Source organism: Bison bison, unplaced genomic scaffold (assembly GCF_000754665.1).
Source record: "Bison bison bison isolate TAMUID 2011002044 unplaced genomic scaffold, Bison_UMD1.0 scf7180017864224, whole genome shotgun sequence".
NCBI classification, from domain to species: Eukaryota; Metazoa; Chordata; class Mammalia; order Artiodactyla; family Bovidae; genus Bison; species Bison bison.
Genome location: NW_011494796.1, coordinates 3,906,587 through 3,920,269, shown reverse-complemented (window position 1 = coordinate 3,920,269; position 13,683 = coordinate 3,906,587).

Here is a 13,683-nt window from a genome sequence, read left to right as displayed (position 1 = left end):
TAGATAGTATATTCAAAAGCAGAGACATTACTTTGCCAACAAAGGTCTGTCTAGTCAAGGCTCTGGTTTTTCCAGTGGTCATGTATAGATGTGAGAGTTGGACTATAAAGAAAGCTGAGTACTGAAGAATTGATGCTTTTGAACTGTGGTGTTGGAGAAGACTCTTGAAAGTCCCTTGGACAGCAAGGAGATCCAACCAGTCCATTCTAAAGGAGATCAGTCCTGGGTGTTCTTTGGGAGGAATGACGCTAAAGCTGAAACCCCAGTACTTTGGCCACCTCATGCAAAGAGTTGACTCATTGGAAAAGACTCTGATGCCGGGAGGGATTGGGGGTAGGAGGTAAAGGGGACAACAGAGGATGAGATGGCTGGATGGCATCACCAACTCGATGGACATGAGTTTGAGTAAACTCTGGGAGTTGGTGATGGACAGGGATGCCTGGCGTGCTGCAATTCATAGGGTCACAAAGAGTCGGACACAACTGAGCGACTGAACTGAACTGATGTTCCTGTTGCCATTTTCTTAATTGTTTGTGGTTTCCTTTTGTAGATCTTTTTCTTCTTCTCTTGTATTTCCTGACTATATAAGTCTCTTTAACATTTGTTGTAAATCTAGTTTGGTGGTACTGAATTAATTTAACTTTCAAGTGCTAGTGTTAGTTGCTCAGTTGTTTCCAACTCTTTTCGACCCCATGGACTGCAGCCCACCAGGCGCCTGTGTCCATGAGATTTTCCTGGCAAGGATACTGGAGTGGGTTGCCATTTCCTTCTCCAACAAGCTCATGCAACTACCACACAAAAACAGTATTAGTCAAAAGAAAAGCCAATACCCAGCCAAAACACAGTATTCATTTTTTTAATCTATCAAATTGACAAAGATTGTCTCATCATTAGCAAGGGTACAAGGAAATGAACGCTAACCTCTGGTGAGGTACAATATTTAGAGGAACAAGTTCCTAACTTTTGACCAGGGTTCTTAACTACATATATTGTACAAGATATGTATAGAATGTTTGGTGCAAGCATCTATACCAGAAAAGATAAAACTGAAATACTCAAATATCCAACAATAAGGTACTGCTGAGGTGTGGCAGAGTAGAATACTGTACAATTACTAATGTTGCAGACTTTCACTCATCTGTAAAGCTTTTGATTTCTCCATCAGTATTGAATGAGAACCTTGCGTGGTACAGTAGTCTTGGTTGTAGATTTTTCCCTTTCAGTACTTTAAATATATCCTGCCATTCCCTTCTGGCCTGCAGAGTTTCTGCTGAATGATCAGCTGTTAAATGTATGGGGTTTTCTTTGTATGTTACTTGTTGCTTTTCCCTTGCTGCTTTTAACATTCTTGCTTTGTGTTTAATCTTTGCTAGTTTGATTAATATGTGTCTTGGGGTGTTTTTCTTTGGGTTTATCCTGTATGGGACTCTTTGAGCTTCTTGGGCTTGATTGACTATTTCCTTTTCCATGTTGGGGAAATTTTCAACTATAATCTCTTCAAAAAATTTCTCATACACTTTCTTTTTCTCTTCTTCTGGGACTCCTATAACTTGAATGTTGGTGCATTTAATATTGTCACGGAGGTCTCTGAGACTATCCTCAGTTCTTTTCATTCTTTTTACATTATACTGCTTTTTAGCAGCTATTTCCACCACTTTATCTTTCAGCTAATGGATCTGTTCCTCTGCTTCAGATATTCTGCTATTGATTCCTTCTAGAGTATTTTTAATTTCAGTAATTGTATTCTTTGTCTCTCTGTGTTTGTTCTTTAATTCTTCTAGGTCTTTGTTAATTGATTCTTGCATTTTCTCCATTCTATTTTCAAGGTTTCAGATCATCTTTACTATCATTATTCTGAATTCTTTTTCAGGTAGTTTGGCTATTTCCTCTTCATTTATTTGGATTTTGTGTTTCTAGCTTGCTCCTTCATTTGTGCACTATTTCTCTGCCTTTTCATTATTTATTAAGTTATTGTGTTTGAGGTCTCATTTTCCCAGTCTTCAAGGTTGAATTCTTTCTTCCTTTTGGTTTCTGCCCTGGGAAGGTTGGTCCAGTGATTTGTGTAAGCTTCCTGTAGGGCATGACTTGTGCTTGCATTCTGATGGGAGGAGGTGAGTTTATTTTTTTTTTATCCGATGGGCAGGATTGAGTGAGTCTGCTGATGTGTGAGTTTGCATTTTTGTCTTGTTTGTTATTTGGATGCAGCATCTTGCACAGGATACTACTGGCAATTGGGTGATGCTGGGTCTCATATACAAATGGTTGCCTTTGTGGGAGTTCTCACTATTTGATACTCCCTAGAGTTAGGAGTTCTCTGGTAGTCTAGGGTCTTGGAGTTAGTGCTCCCACTCCAAAGGCTCAGGGCTTGGTCTCTGGCCAGAAATTGAAATTGAAATTCCACAGATGTTTTGTAATGGCATTAAATGGGATTAAAATAAATACCCAAAAACAAAAAACAAAAGATGCACCCCAGACAAATGGCAATTGCAAAATCAGGCAAATAATAGCTGAAATAATGGAATATACACCCATAAGCAAAATCAAAACAGTCCAAAAATAAATAAATAAATAAAACACAATAGATTGACCCAGCGAATAAAGGAAACCAAAATGATATCCACCAGTTAAAAACAAAATTAACTAAAGCACAAACTGGAAACCAAAACTAAAGCAAGGTGCCAACTGGGGAATAAAGCAATGAAAACAAAACAAATTAACAAATATGGTGAGAAAAAGAAAGAAAGAAAGAAAGAATAGAAATGCAAAGTTAAATAGAGATAGATAAAGATTTATATATATTAAAGATTAACTGCAAGGGGAAAAGGAGTCTGCTTAGTTGATTGTGTGGATTTAATCTGCAGCTTATACAGCTGGTGGGAAGGTTTTGGGTCTTCTTCCTTAGCCACAGTGCCCCTGGGTTTCAATTGTGGTTCATCCAAACCCCTGTGGATGATCCATCTCTGCATGTGGATCATCCACAGGGGTTTGCTCCTGAGGCTGCCCTAGAGGACTGTCTTCTCCAGTGAGTGCCAGGTGTAGGGGTGGTGCAGCTTCTTGAGACTCAAGGGCCCTGGCAGCACAAGGTACTCAGGGGAGTTGGCAGCAAGGGCAGCAGGAAATATGGTGCTCTAGAAGGGTATGGCAACCAACTCCAGTATTCTTGCCTGGAGAATCCCCCAGAAAGAGAAGCCTGGCAGGCCACAGTCCACAGGGTCTCAAAGAGTTGAATACATCTGAAGTGATTCTGCATGTACAGACACAGGACTTTTTTCTAGCCTGTGGTAGCTCTGCCCCAGTGAGGACTGAGTGTGAGGGTGTCACAGCTGCTTGGGTCGCGGGGACCTTGGTGGTGCCAAGTATGCAGGGACACAGACTGCCTCAGCTACAGAAGGTATGGCCCTCTCAGAGTCTTTTTCCAGCCCCTGGCAGCTGGTGATCAGAGGCCTCTTTGGATAGTCCTTTTCCATTGCTCTGCCTGTTCAGGCATTTAAAGAGTCCCTTGCCTGGGGTCCTTTTCTGTTGCTCGGTGAGTCAGACATATAAAGGGGCTCCCCTTGTCTGGGGTTCTACTCTGGTGTTTCCATGCATCAGGCAATTGAGGGGCCAGCCTGTCTATTGTTCAGCTGCTGGCTCTGGCATGTGGGTAGAGATAGGCTCTCCCAGTGATGGCTCCACCCTCTACGTGTGACTCAGCAGCCATTGCTTCCATGGCTGCCTGGCTTTCCTCCACAGGCATTTCCCACCACAATCTCCTCCCTCACATCCCCTCAGGCTGTCTCCCCGCAGTCAACAGCAGATCTTTCCCTGGGATTGCTCCACAATCCCTACACTCCAGCTCCCAGCCGCTGTGCTTGCTAGGGGACCTGCATCCCTGTCTGGGTATGGCTGCAGCAAGGATTGTCTGTGTGATTCTCAATCCATTTAAGCTGCCACAGATCAGTTGCTTCACTCTCAGCCTAAAATGTTTCTCCTCTAACCCAAGCAATTGCCCCAACGTGGGGATCGACCCCTGCTTTATTTCCCCCACCTGCTGAGTGAAGGTCCAGTCCAACTATCCTGTTTTTCTACCTTGTTCCTTCATCCTACCCACTTTTGTGTGGTTGTATATATTTTTTTCAGGTGGCCAAGTACTCCTGCCTGCTCTCAGCTGATGTTCTGCAAGCACTCCTGTCAGAAGGTGTATTCCTGATGTATCTGTGGAAAGAGATGTATTCCATGTCCATCTACTCCTCCACCATCTTGTTCCCTGGGAATTGTTTTTAAACACGTTTTGCCCATTTGTTTTTACTAGTATGTTTTCTTTTATAAATTTATATAATTTGTAATGAGAGCTGTTTTATACATATTACAAATATTTTTCCCTGTCTTTCTCATCAATAAGCTTTGCAAATAATGTCATTCATGTATAGAAGTTTTGAAAATTGTAAATAGTAGTTAAATCTGCTAGTGTCTTCTTTTATATCTAATGGATTTGGGATCCTGCTTAGAAAAACTTTTTGCATATCAAATATGAAGATATGTCCTTATATTTATACTTTAATACTTTTAAATTCTATTTTTATGAATTTTATTCTTTAATCAAATTGGATTCTATTTTTATAAACAGTGATGGATTAAGGATCTATGTAGTTTATCCGTGAAGTGAAGTGAAAGTCGTTCAGTCGTATCTGACTCTTTGTGACCCCATGGATTATACAGTCCATGGAATTCTCCAGGCCAGAATACTGGAGTAGGCAGCCTTTCCCGTCTCCAGGGGATCTTCCCAACCCAGGGATCAAACCCAGGTCTCCTACATTACAGGCAGATTCTTTATCAGCTGAGCCACAAGGGAAGCCCAAGAATACTGGAGTGGGTAGCCTATCCTTTCTCCGGTAGATCTTCCCACCCCAGGAATCAAACTGTGGTCTCCTGCATTGCATGTGGATTCTTTACCAACTGAGCTATCAGGAAAGCCCACAGTAGGACTTTATCCATTTTAAATATAGTGAGTAGTGTACATGTTCATCTGAAACGTCCTAATTATCTCTTCCCCTCATTCCTCCCCCACTGGCAACCATGTTTGTTCTCTAAGTCTGTGATGTCTGTAAATAAGCTCACTTTTGCATTTCTTTTTAGCTTCCACATATAAGGAATGTCATATGATGTTTCTCTTACTCTGTCTTACTTCACTCAGTGCTGCAAATAGCATGTTTCATTCTTTTTGATGTTGTTTGGTTGCTAAATCATGTTGGAGTCTTTGTGTCCCCATGCTGCTGCTGCTGCTAAGTCACTTCAGTCGTGTCCTACTCTGTGTGACCCCATAGACGGCAGCCCACCAGGCTCCCCTGTCCCTGGGATTCTCCAGGTAAGAACACTGGAGTGGGTTGCCATTTCCTTCTCCAATGCATGAAAGTGAAAAGTGAAAGTGAAGTCGCTCAGTTGGTTCCGACTGTTTGCAACCCTATGGACTGCAGCCCACCAGGCTCCTCCGTCCATGGGATTTTCCAGGCAAGAGTACTGGAGTGGGGTGCCATTGTCTTCTCCGTTGTGACCCCATGGACTGCAGCATATCAGCTTCCCTGTGGTATTGCTGATCCTGCCCACAGCGCCAGTTGTCTTGCTGTTCACACTGTCTGCACTGTTCGTGACACCAGGATAGGCCAGGTGCGAGCTAAGAGGCTGGAAGAAGACTCGAGGAGCTGTAGGAACTAGAGACGCATTTATTCTCTCCTGGCTGACACAGCATCCATAACACAGTCTCTCTCATAGCTGATGCAGCAGCCGTAATAACAGACACCCTACATTCTCTTCTCTCGCTTTGTAGATGGAGCTCACGTATCCGTACCACACGCAAAACCTACGACCAAGAAAGTACCTCGTGATGCGCTTGCACAGTGCTATAAGTGACCTCAGCTGTTACATAGCCATTATTTACAAAACGTGGGGTGAGAGAGCTGACCACTCCATCTTGGGTAACTTGCTCTCCCCACACTCCACCCCTTCAGGGTCTCTCGCCTCACATTCTATGCAGTCCATCTTCTGTGATATTTCCTCGGAGAGTGACACTGACCCTTGGATTTGCATCTTGTAACAGCAATAGCTATAACCACAAACAGTTACATCCCCAATACAGAGCAGAAACCAATGCTAGGTATCACCTGGGATGCATCTTGCAGCCCTTGCCCTCACGGGGCTAGAAGAGCCACCCACTGCACGTGGAGTGCCTTTATCTTCCAAGGCCAAGTCCAGTCCACTGTCTGTCCTTGTGAGATTGCAGGAAAGCCTCCACAGGGGCAACTGCACCTCTGTGGAGCTTTTTCATTAGGGACCATCAAACCCTCCACAGGCACCAGGCTGCTCACGCTTCTCTTTCTGCTGTACAACAGGCCTCACTGCCCAGTGGGGACCCACAGTTGCATAATGTTCGTTATCACCGCCGCCACTTACTGCCTCGCTGTCAGAGAGGCTGTGTTCTTTAGAGTCACGGGGTCCTTGCTCTAACACCAGTATACGTTGCCCTAGTTCTTCCAAGTGTCTCTGCACATTGTGTACTGGTGTGGCATTGCATAGGGCACCATCCATATTCCCCTCCAGGGCAGTCAGAAGGATCCTTCCCACGGTTCCAGTGCAGTCTGTGCCGCCTTGTTTGGCAAACAGGAACTCACTGCCTGTACGCCTTTTCAAAGCTATCTGGTGAACCGTCCACCACCTCCCAGTCTTCCACCGGAACCCATGCTGAGAGGATTGCAGTCACATGGTACCAAATGCTACCAAATGTGGTGGCCACTGGCTTCCTCCATGCAGTGGAGCCTCAGGCTCCCCACCCACTGGGTATCCTGCGGACTACACCAAATGTATTGCTGATTCTGCTCACAGCGCCAATTGTCTTACAGTTCACAAGGTCCACACTGCTCATGAGGCCAGGGTATGCAAAACTTGAGCTAAGAGGCTGGAAGGAGACTTGGGGAGCATAGGAATGCAGACACATTTATTCTCTCTTGGCTGATGCAGCAGCCATAACAATAGATACACTATATTCTCTCCTCTCGCGGCTGACCTAACACATACAGCCCTGATGCAGCAGTAATGCCCATCACTTTATGTGTAGAACTCACATATCCATACTGCATACAAAACTTGTGACCAAGTGAGTACCTTCTGATGTGCATGTGCAGTGCTATAAATGATCTCAGCTGTTACATAGTCGTTATTTACAAAATGTGGGATGAGAAAGCCTGAACACGCCATCTTGGCCAATTTGCTCTCTCCCCAAACCTGTCCTTCACTGTCTCCTGGAGCTTGCTCAAACTCATGTCCACTGAATCAGTGATGCTATCTAACCATCTCATCCTCTGTCACCCCCTTCTCCTTTTGCTTTCAATCTCTTCCAGCATCAGGGTCTATTCCTGTGAGTCAGCTCTTCACATCAGGTGGCAAAAGTATTGGAACTTCAACATCAGTCCTTCTAATGAATATTCAGGGTTGATTTCCTTCAAGATTGAGTGGTTTGATCTTGCAGTCCAGGAGACTCTCAAGAGTCTTCTCCAGCACCACAGTTAGAAAGCAGAAATTCTTCAGCTCTCAGCCTTATTTATGGTCTCTCACATCCATACCCAACTACTGGAAAAACCATAGCTTTGACTATACAGACTTTTGTCAGAAAAGTGATATTTTTAATACACTGTCTAGGTTTGGCATAACTTTTCTTCCAAGGAGCAAGCATCTTTTAATTTCATGGCTGCTGTCACTGTCTGCTGTGACTTTGGAACCCAAGAAAATAAAAATAAAATCTGCCACTGTTTCCTATTTTTCCCCATGTATTTGCCATGAAGTGATGGGACCAGATGCCATAATCTTCATTTTTTGAATGTTGAGTTTTAAGCCAGTTTTTTCACTTTCCTCTTTAATCCCCACCAAGAGGCTCTTTAGTTCCTCTTCTCTTTCTGCCATAAGTGTCATCTGCCTATTTGAGGTTGTTGATATCTTGCCTGGCAATCTTGACTCCAGCTTGTGAGTCATCCACTCTTCATTTCACATGTTGTACCCTACATAGAAGTTAAATAAGCAGGGTGACAATATACAGCCTTGACATACTCCTTTCTAAATTTGGAACCAGTCCATTGTTCCATGTCCAGTTCTAACTGTTGTATCTTGACCTGCATATAGGTTTGTCAGGAGACAGGTAAAATGATCTGGTATTCCCATCTCTTTAAGAATTTCCCACACTTTGTTGTGATCCACACAGTCAAAGGCAGAAGTAGGTCCTTTTCTGCAATGCCCTTGATTTTTCTATGATCCAGCAGATGTTGGCAATTTGATCTCTGGTGCCTCTGCTTTTTCTAAATTCAGCTTGTGTATCTGGAATTACTCAGTTCATGTACTGTTGAAGCCTAGCTTGAAGAATTTTGAGCATTACCTTGCTAGCATGTGCAATGAGTGTAGTTGTGTGGTAGTTGAAACAATCTTTGGCATTGCCTTTCTTTAGGATTGCAAAAAAAGCTGACCTTTTGCATTCCTTCTCCCAAAACTCATTGCTGAGTTTTCCAAATTTGCTGACATGATGAGTATAGCACTTTAACAGCATTATCATTTAGGATTTTAAATAGCTCATCTGGAATTCTATCACCTCTACTAGCTTTGTCTGTAGGAATGCTTCCTGAGGTCCACTTGACTTCACACTCCAGGGTGTCTGGCTCTAGGTGCATGAGCACATCATTATGGTTATCTGGGTCACTAAGATCTTTTTTGTATAGTTCTTCTGTGTATTCTTGCCACCTCTTCTTAATCTCTCTTGTTTCTGTCTTTTATTGTGCCCAGGCTGGCGGGAAATGTTCTCTTGATGTCTACCATTTTCTTGAAGAGATCTCTAGGCTTTCCCATTCTATTTCTTTCTTCTATTTCTGTGCATTTGTTCATTTAAGAAGGCTTTCTTATTGCTTCTTACTATTGTCTGGAACTCTGCATTCAGTTGGGTATCTTTCCCTTTCTCCTTTGCCTTTCACTTTTTTTTTTTTTTTTCACTTCTTTCCTCAGGTATTTGTAAGGCCTTCAGATTATCATTTTTCCTTCTTGCATTTCTTTTTCTTTGGGATGGTTTTGGTCCCTGCCTCCTGTACAATGTTACAAACCTCAGTCCATAGTTCTTCAGGCATTCTGTCTACCAGATCTAATCCCTTGAATCTCTTTGTCACCTCCACTGTATAATCACAAGGGATTTAATTTAGGTCATACCTGAATGACCTAATGGTTTTCCCTATTTTCTTCAATTTAAGCCTGAATTTTGCAATAAAGAATTTGTGATCTGAGCCACAGTCAGCACTGTGATCTTGTTTTTGCTGACTGTGTAGAGCTTTTCCATCTTTGGCTGCAAAGAACATAATCAATCTGATTTTGGTATTAACCGTCTGGTCATGTCCATGTGTAGAGTCGTCTCTTGTGTTGTTGGAAGAGGGTGTTTGCTATGACCAGTGTGTTCTCCTGGCAGAATGTTAGCCTTTGCCCGACTTCATTTTATACTCCAAGGACAAATTTGCCTGTTACTCCCGTATTTCTTGACTTCCTACTTTTGGATTCTAATCCCCTATGATGAAAAGATATCTTTTTTGGTGTTAGCTCTAGAAGGTCTTGTAGGTCTTCACAGAACTGTTAGACTTCAGCTTCTTTGGCATTAGTGTTTGGGGAATAGACTTGGATTACTGTGATGTTGAATGGTTTATCTTGGACAGGAACCAAGATTATTCTCTAGTTTTTGAGATTGCTCCCAACTACTGCATTTTGGACTTTTTTGTTGACTATGAGGGCTACTTCATTTCTTCTAAGTGATTCTTGCCCACAGTAGTAAATGGTCATCTGAATCAAATCCTCCCATTCCTATCCGCTTTAGTTCCCTGATTCCTAAGATGTCGATGTTCAGTCTTGACATCTCCTGCTGGACCACATCCAATTTACCTTGATTCCTAGACCTAACATTCTAGGTTCCTGTACAATATTGTTCTTTATGGCATCAGACTTGACTTTACCACAGACATACAGACACATCCACAACTGAGCATCATTTTTGCTTTAGCCCAGCCTCTTCATTTTTCCAGAGCTCTTTATCTGCTCTCCCCCAGTATCATGGACACCTATGACCTGGGGGGCTCAGTTTCTGGTGTCATATCTTTTTGCTTTTTCATACTGTTCAGGGGGTTCTTGAGGCTAGAATTAAGTGGTTTTCCATTCCCTTCTTCAGTGGATATGTTTTGTCAAAACTCTCCACCATGACCCGTCCATCTTGGGTGGCCCTGCATGGCATGACTCATAGCTTCATCGAGGTACACAAGGCTGTGATGCATGTAGCTAGCATTTGGCTAGCTTTCTGTGATTGTAGTTTTCATTCTGGAGGCTGTGGTTCTTCCTGCTTCTGTATGCCTTCTGATTATGAGGATAAGAGGCTTGTGTAAGCTTCCTCATGGGAGGGACTGGCTGTGGGGAAACTGGGTCTTGCTCTGGTGGTCAGGGCCATGCTCAGTGAATCTTTAATCCAATTTTCTGCTGATGGGTGGGGCTGTATGCCTTGTTATTTGTTTAGACTGAGGTGGCCCTGGAGCCTGGAGCCTTCAGGCTCCAGGTAGGGCTAAAGGTGACCTCCCAAGGGACTTATGCTATCATGTGTCACCCAGGACTGCTGCCAGTGCCCCTGTCCCCACGGCAGGTCACTGCCAACCTATTCTCCACAGGAGACGCTCAAACACTCACACCAGGCTTCTGTTTAGTGGCTAAGTAATATCCCATTGTATATATGTACCACATCTTTATCCGTTCCTCTGTCGATGGACGTTTAGGTTGCTTCCATGTCTTGGCTATTATATTATTATAAACAGTGTTGCAGTGAACATTAGGGTGCATGTATCCTTTCAGACCACGTTTTTCTCTGGATATATAACCATGAGTGGGATTGCAGGGTCGTATGTTAGCTCTATTTGTAGATTTTTAAGAAAACTCCGTACTGTTCTCCATTAGTGGTTATACAAATTTACCTTCCTACTGACAGTGTGGGTTTTTTTGATAATAGCCATTTTGACTGGTGTGAGGTGATATCTCACTATAGTTTTTGTTTGCATTTCCCTAATAATTAGTGATGCTGAATATTTTTTTCTTATACCTCTTGACTATCCGTATGTCTTTTTTAGAGAAGTGTCTATTTATGTCTTCTGCCCATTTTTTGATTGGGTTGTTTGTTTTGATGATGTTAAGCCTCATAAGCTGTAAATTTTGGAGACTAATCCCTTGTTGGTCATATCATTTGTGAATACTTTCTCCCAATCTGTGGGTTGTCTTTTAATTTTGTGTGTTGTTTCCTTTGCTATGTAAAAGGTTTTGAATTTAAGTAGGTCCCATTTGTTTATTTTTTATTTTATTTCCATTATTCTGGGGGACAGATCAAAAAAGATATCACTGTAATTCATGTCAGAGAGTGTTCTGCTTATGTTTTCCTCTAGGAGTTTATAGTGTCTTGTCCAACATTTAGGTCTTTAGTCCATTTTGAGTTTATTTTTGTGTATGGTGTTAAAGAATGACTAATTTAATCTGTTTACAAGTAGCTGTCCACTATTACCAGCACCATTTGTTGAAGAGATTATCTTTCCAACATTGTGTAGTCTTCCCTCCTTTGTCATAGATTAATTGACCATAAGTGTCTGGGTTTATTTCTGGGCTTTCTACCTTGTTCTATTGATCTATATTTCTATTTTTGTGAAAGTACCATACTGTTTTGATGACTATACCTTTGTAGTATAGTCTGAAGTGAAGGATTCCTGAGTCCTCCTGGGATTCCTGACTTCAGACTGATATTTTATTCTTTTTGTTCTAATGGTAAATGAAATTGTTTCTTGAATGTCTCTTTTTGACCTTTTGTTGTTAGTGTATAGAAATGCAATAGGTGTATGTGTGTTAATTTTGTAAACGGAAACTTTACCAAATTCACTGATGTACTTTAGCAGGACTTCAAAAACTATGCTGAATAAAAGTGGCAAGAATGGACATTCTTGTCTTGTTCTTGTTCTTAGAGGAAATGCTTTCAGCTTCTTCCATTGAGGATGATATTAACTGTAGGCTTGTTATATATGGCCTTTATTATGTCCCCTAGGCCCACTTTCTGGAGGGTTTCTTTTTTAATCATAAATGGGGGTGCTGAATTTTGTCAGAAGAGTTTTCTGTATCTATTGAATTGATCATATGGGTTTTAGTTTTCCATTTGTTGATGTGGTGTATCACACTGATTAATTTGAGCATATTGAAAAATCCTTGCATCCCTGGGATAAATCCCACTTGATCATGGTATATGATCTTTTTAATATGTTGTTGGATTCAGATTGCTAGTATTTGTCCAGGAATTTTGCATCTATGTTCATCAGTGATATTGACCAGTAATTTTCTTTTTATTATGGTATTTTTGTCTGGTTTGGGTATCAGGATGATAGTGGCCTCATTAGTTTTCCTTCTTCTGCAATTTTTTGGAACAATTTCAGAAGGAAATCAGTTAGCTTTTCTCTAAATGTTAGATAGAATTCACCTGTGAAGCCATCAGGTCCTGGACTTTTGTTGTTGGGAGTTTTTAAATCACAGTTTCAATTTCAGTTTTTGTGATTGGTCTGTTCATATTTTCTGTTTCTTCCTGGTTCAGTCTTGGGAACCTGTAGATTTCTAAGAAGTTGTCCATTTATTCCAGGTTGTCCATTTTATTGGAATACAGTTGCTTGTCTTAGTCTCTGATGATCTTTTGTATTTCTGTGGTGTCAATTGTAACTTCTTTTTCATTTCTAATTTTATTAATTTGAGTCTCTTCCTTTTTTTCTTAAAGAGTCTGGATAAAGGTTTATCAACTTTATCTTTTCAGAAGACCAGTTTTTTCCCATTAATCTTTAACTATTGTTTTATTTGTTTCTATTTCACTTATTTCTGCTCTGATCTTTATGAGTTCTTTCCTTTTACTAATTTCAGATTTTGTTTGTTCTTTCTTTAGTTCTTTTAGGTGTGAAGTTAGGTTGTTTATTTGAGATTTTTCTTCTTCTTGAGGTACGATTGTATTGCTGTCAACTTCCCTCTTAGAACTGCTTTTGCTGTATCCCACAGGTTTCTGATAGTTGTGTTTTCACTTTCATTTGTCTCTAGGTATTTTTTTATTTCCTCTTTAATTTCTTCAGTGATTCACTGGGTTTTATTATTTTTTTTTAATATTTTATTTTATTTTTTAACTTTACAATATTGTATTGGTTTTGCCATGTATCAACATGAATCCACCACAGGTATACACGTGTTCCCCATCCTGAACCCTCCTCCCTCCTCCCTCCCCATGCCATCCCTCTGGGTTGTCCCAGTGCACCAGCCCCAAGCATCCAGTATCATGCATCGAACCTGGACTGGCGACTCATTTCATATATGATATTATACATGTTTCAATGCCATTCTCCCAAATCATCCCACCCTCTCCCTCTCCTACAGAGTCCAAAAGACTGTTCTATACATCAGTGTCTTTTTTGCTGTCTCGTATACAGGGTTATCATTACCATCTTTCTAAATTCCATATATATGTGTTAGTATACTGTATTGGTGTTTTTCTTTCTGGCTTACTTCACTCTGTATAATAGGCTCCAGTTTCATCCACCTCATTAGAACTGATTCAACTGTATTCTTTTTAATGGCTGAGTAATACTCCATTGTGTA